A 6,000-nucleotide genomic window follows, 5' to 3' on the forward strand; every position below is an offset into this window, starting at 1 on the left:
GATACGGAGGTCTGAGACTGGAGTCAGAGGATTATGGGTTCCAAACTGTGGTCTTGAGGAGCTAGGAGTAGTTCTCTCCTTTGAGCCTGATCCACACCAGGAATTTCATTGACCAAATCAGTATTTTATGCACTGTTTAGATCCCTGGCCCTTGGAGATGATTCACTTCCTGCATTGTCTGTCCAGCCCCAGACCTGCTACTTGTCAGATCTTTCTCTTCACTCTTTTGGAATCGTACCACCCCCACCCGCCCCCCTACCCTCTGCTTCTCTACCCTCATATCTCCTTGCCATAAGACTTTCCTGTTGCTATGAATAGTTTATTCACCTCTGAACTACTATATCTGGTTCTCAGTTATACACATTTCCCATTCATTTTTTTCCACTCAGAGGGGTTTGTTTTGTTTTATTTTGTTTTGTGTGTTTGTTTTTACCAGAATTAGCTTTCCCCCACCTTTCCCCAGTGAAATGTCAAGAGGCACTTTGACAGGAAGCAGGTCGTCCAGGCTGATGACTACTATACTTGACCACAGGTTCAGTAGCCTTGGACACAGCTTATCACTAATCAGTTCTGCCATGACAGGGTCTGAATACTGCTCTGCTTCCTACCTCTACACACTAGGAAACATTTTTAAGTGGTATTTCAGTGCTTTGGTCTTCTTCCTGTGCTTAATCAAGTATGTGACTCGGGGGAAACCAATTAGGTGGCGGTAGTGAGGATGAGAAAGAAAGGTTTGGCAACTAATATTTAATGAGTACTAAACACTTTACAAGAAGCTATCTCCTTGAAAATTTGTGTAATTTCCTTATTATGTGTTGATATTGGACAGGTACAGTACAGCCTTTTTTTAGAAAAGAAGTCTTCTCCTAATAGATTGCTGGCACACACATGGAGTCCAGAACAATCTTTACTTCAAGATCAACTTGCCTGTCTGATGGAGTAACAGATTTAAACACATTGTTCATGGGTGTTCGTTCAGTGAGAATGTAGCTTCCTTGTTTTCAGTAATGATCTTCCTAAGTCTGCATCCTGGTGGGTAGTATGGAAGGTGGGGGGAAAGCAAACAATATAACATGCCAATTAAAAATATCTTACTTTCCGGGGCATCTGGGTGGCTCAGGTGGTTGAGCATCTGACTTTGGCTCAGGTCATGATCTCGTGGTTCATGAGTTTGAGCCCCACGTTGGGCTCTGTGCTGGCAGCTCGGAGCATGGAGCCTGCTTCAGATTCTGTGTCTCCCTTTCTCTCAAAAATACGTAAACATTAAAGCAACCTTTAAAAAAATCTTAGTTTCCTACAGCATAAACAGTCTCTTTTGACATAAAATAATCTTTCCAAGTAAATATTTAATTAGTTCAGAATTCTCCCTTTGATCAGAATGGTTTCTTTCTTTCTCTCCTTTTCTGGAGGTGACCTCTGTGTATAAGAGGAAACCTGGTACCAGGGGAGACACGGCGGGGCTTGGGGTGGAGGCTATAAACTCACTCCTGTCTCATGCTGGTTCTGGTGCTGGTCTCCGCGGTTGGGTAGCTACTCTCCTCTATGCATATGTACGTGGCCTTTCTTTGAGAGTCTAGACCTTGCCCGTGGCATCCGCTGTTGAAGTCTGTGGCTGAGGGACTCATGGACTGCTTGTTGCCTTGGCATTGTCAGGGCTCAGTGGCAGTCCTTTTGTTGAAATGCTCCTGCTTCAGGCTTTTCTGATGTGATCACCCCAAACACACACATACACACACGCACACACACACCCCATCTCCAAGAACTGACTGGTTCCTTTTGGGGTCCTGACTTAGGAAGTTTACTTTGTGGTCCCTTTTCTCCAAAAAGCTGATCCTCCCTTGGCAGGTAGTCTGGTTCTGCACCAGGCACGCAGAAAGGTGGAGCATACATGCTGCATCGTAGGGGCTCTTCCACTGCTGCTCTGCGGTCCCTTGACCTTCTTGGAGTTTCTGGGCCACCGTGAACAATCTGTCATTTGGAATTAATAAAGATAACACTATATTAGTCTAATACTCCCGAAGTATTCTCTTATGCTATTTTTCACATAGTGCCATCTTTCATGGGGAGTCAGGTATCTCTTCCTTTCTCTGTTCAGCTGATCACACCTGCCCCCAGTGGACCGGTTAGACCTTTATTTTCAACTCCATTAGTTTCCATTGAGGAAATTCTCCCAGCCTCTCTCACCGTGGGCTCTTTTAGTCTCTGTGCTCCATATACATCCCAGCCCTGATCTAGCATTCAGTTTCTTCTTCTTGGCCTTTGGCCTGGGTTGCCAGTCAGTCTGTTGCATTCTGCTCCTCCATGGATACAACTGAGTAGGGCTGTGGACCATATGGGTCCCGGGGGTGGAGGAATTAGCCACGACAGGTCTGACTGCAGGACTAAGCAGCAGTGTGACAATCAGATTGTGGGCACTAAACCTAAGGTATGTGAGATACTTTGCTAAAGGAGCCTGTTTGATTTTTCTGGAGTGGCCCTTCTCAGTTCCCCTAGCCTGGTGTGCGGTTGGCCCTAAGTGGGCCTGGGTATTGCCATGTCCTAGGGAATGAGGGAGGGAAACATTAATATGTCACATTCAGGTAGGCACAGATTTGGCCAGAGCTGGACAATTGGTAAAAAATCAGTGGAGATGAAAATCAATATATGTCTGATGTCAAATCTTAGGCTCTTTTCACTAGACCATGCTTCCTCCACCATTCCTCCCTTTCTGAAATGATGTGGTTGCAGATGAAAGAATGTGGAGGTTTCCTGATGCTCTGACATTCTGAAATTCTCTACAGAGAGATTAGCAGAAGGGGAAGCAGTATCTTTCTGCTTCAGGGTCTTTCCCATTTCCCAATTAAGCAGAAACAATGTCTCTTAATATCAAAAAGAACAGAGAAAAGGGTTCTGACTGCGTGTTTCCTGCTACTCTTAGATATAGTTGCTTCCTGGCCTTTGTACAAGGAAGCTGACTTGCTTTTTGTTTCCCTCTGGAGTCTTCTGGCTCACTTCCATGCCTAAACATTTGCCTCAGTTTTGCCCTAACATTTTGGATTCTGTGGCAAGCTAAATAATGGCCCCCACTTATATCCACATCCTAATCCCTGGAGAATATGAATTTTACCTTCTATGGTAGAAGGGACTTTGTGGATATGATTAAGTTAAGAATTGGGAGATGGAGAGATTATCTTGGATGGTCCCAGGTGTGCCCAACGTTGACACTAGCAGGGGGGAGGCAGGAAGATCTTTCTGAAGCAGAAAAGGATGTGTTGATAGAAGCAAGAATTTGCGGTGATGTGAGGAAAGTCACAAGTCAAGGAATGCAGGTAGCCACTAAAAGCTAAAAAAGGCAAGAAGAAGGGTTCCCTTCTGAAGCCTCTAGAAGGAACAAGCCCTCCCAACACCTCGACCTGAGCCCAGTAAAATTGATTTTGGGCTTCTGACATCCAGAATTGTGAGAATCAGTTTGCGTTGCTGTAAACCAGCAAATTTGTGGTAATTTATTACAGCAGCAGTGGGAAACTTAGGCAGATTCTAATCTCTTCCCTCCCTCTCCATCCCCAGGTTCCCCTGGCATTAATTCACAATTAATAATGTTTCTGCCTTGTTCTCCATACCTTGCCTTGCCTTCTGGCCTCTAAACTTCTTCCTCTCCATTCCTGTCTCTCAGACTGTGGACTCTTGTTTTTAGAATTTTCTGATCATCCACTCTCCCAACAGATAGTACAAATGAGAAACTCAGCTTTCCTCAGAATAGGTGATTCTGATGGCAGCTTTGAGTTCCATGACGAGGGATGCCTCTCGCCTGCTCGGTTTAGAGGGGCCTCCCATGTGGTGAGTGTGGAGTGTGGGCCTGTCTGTGTTGAGCTTCTTGCCTCCCTTGGCCCTGAGCTGGGTTGGTTCTGGACACAAGACCCAACACCCAAGGACTTACTGATGGTCCAGGTCCCGGGGCCATTTTACACCATGATAGCTACTTTTGAAGACCAGGGGATCTTCATCCCTAATCACCCCTGCCTGTTTCTCCAAAGGCTCTGCAGCTTGGATAAAACGCCAGAAAAATGGACTCCATCTCAGTTTTGTCTTTGTGTGAACAATCAGATCAGTGCTTTACGTCCATATCTTCCAAGGTGAAGGGCTTGCTTACTTTGCAGAGTTTTCAAAGAGAGTTTCTAAAATCAATTGGTGGCTCTTGTCCCACCCCCCAGCCCAGTATGAAGGGGTTGAAATTGAAGAGGAGGGAGAAGAGATCGGAGAAAAGAATTTTTTTGGAGAGAGCTGGTAATGAGTGTTTGTCGTCCCTCACCTCCATGTGTAAGGGATGGGGCGGGGGGGGGGGGGTTCCCTCCACCTGAAGCCATTCATTGTCTTTGACCAGTCAGTTTGTACCCTTTGAGTTTGGGAAGCTACAGACTGGCAAGAGGAAAGGCTGCTAGAGAAGCTGGAGAAGGCAGAGGAGAGAGGGAAGAGGGCTACAGGGCAGTAAGTGGAATTTCTTCTGAAGGTACAGCAGAGACTCTCAAGTGTTTCTTGTTGACCAGACGTGAGCTCCATGGAAGTGAGCTGGCCAGTGTCAGTTTGACTCTTTCCCAAGAGAGTACTTGGAGGGGAAATGTGACCCTAACAGAGGGGTAGACCCTCAGATACCCAGAGGTTGAGGGACCTCAACGGCAGATACCCAGAGGTTGAGGAAACTGTATGCAGTTGGTCGGTGGAGGGGTGGGGGAGAGGGAGGGGGTTGGTTGCTGGGAGGAGCAGAAGCTTTGTCTACATCAAGGGAGCTGCAGTGAGCCCGGCTGGAGAATCTCCAAGAAAACTGTGAAGTGCTTCTCAGTTGCAGCCAGCTTTGGGAATCTGCTCTCAAATGGCACCATTGCTGGTCAGCAAAGACATTTCTGCCCCCTACCTGTGTCATCCCCTGCTCCCACCCAGGAAAAGTCAGGAGTGGTCTAGTGGAGGCCAGGCTGGGGACAGAGGTGAGGAAGAAGGCCAGAGAAGAGTGAAGAAGCCCACCTTCCTAATGTAGACTTCTGAGTTAAGGGGAGAAGTGTTGACTTGGAATGAGGTTCACAGTTTTATTTTACATTGGACTGGCTACTTAAAAAAAATACTTTTATTTTTATTAAAAATTTTTTTAATGTTTATTTTTATCTTTGACAGAGAGAGACAGAGCGTGAGCAGGGGAGGGGCAGAGAGAGAGGGAGGCACAGAATCGAAGAAGGTTCAGGCTCTGAGCTGTCAGCACAGTGCCTGACACGGGGCTGGAACTCACGAACCATGAGACCATGACCTGAGCCGAAGTCAGACGCTCAACCGACTGAGCCATCCAGGCGCCCCTATTTTTATTTTTATTTTTTAGAGAGAGCACACTCAAGCACAGGGGAGGGGTAGAAGGAGAGGGAAAGAGAGAGGGGGGAGAGGAGAGAATGTGCTGTGAGCACAGAGCCTGACATAGAGCTCGATCCCAAACCCCAAGATCATGACCTGAGCTGAAATCGAGAGTCGGACTCTCAACCAACTGAGCCACCCAGGAGCCCCTGGACTGGTTACTTTTAATACTGAAATGATAATGTTTTGGGGACTGGAAGTGACTGGAAACCTTTGTATTTTCCAGGAGGAACCAGGGCATTTATGCTCCATGTTAAAGATTTAGTCCAGGGGTGGGGGAATCTCCACAGTGCAGGTTTGAGAGTATGGGGGTCAGAAGGAATAAAGTTTGTTTCAGCTAATATCCTGAGAATTCAGGATGTTCAATGAGCCAGTTCTTCTTAATTTCCAGAACATGATAGACTTGAGATCTGGTGATCTGAAGCCTGGAATCTCGTCTTGGCCATGACCTTTTCCCAAGATTTTCAAACCTGTTTCAGTCCAGATGGACTCTGTGTAGCCAGAGGTGTTTTATCTACTTAGCAGACCATGGCCCAGCTGAGGCACCAGCGCCTGGTGGCTAAGAGTGCAGGTTCAGAACTCCGAATGCCTGCGTCTGAATCTTGGCTCCCCTCCTGTGCATTTATGACA

Source organism: Prionailurus bengalensis, chromosome A2, assembly GCF_016509475.1.
Source record: "Prionailurus bengalensis isolate Pbe53 chromosome A2, Fcat_Pben_1.1_paternal_pri, whole genome shotgun sequence".
In the NCBI taxonomy this organism is placed as follows: Eukaryota; Metazoa; Chordata; class Mammalia; order Carnivora; family Felidae; genus Prionailurus; species Prionailurus bengalensis.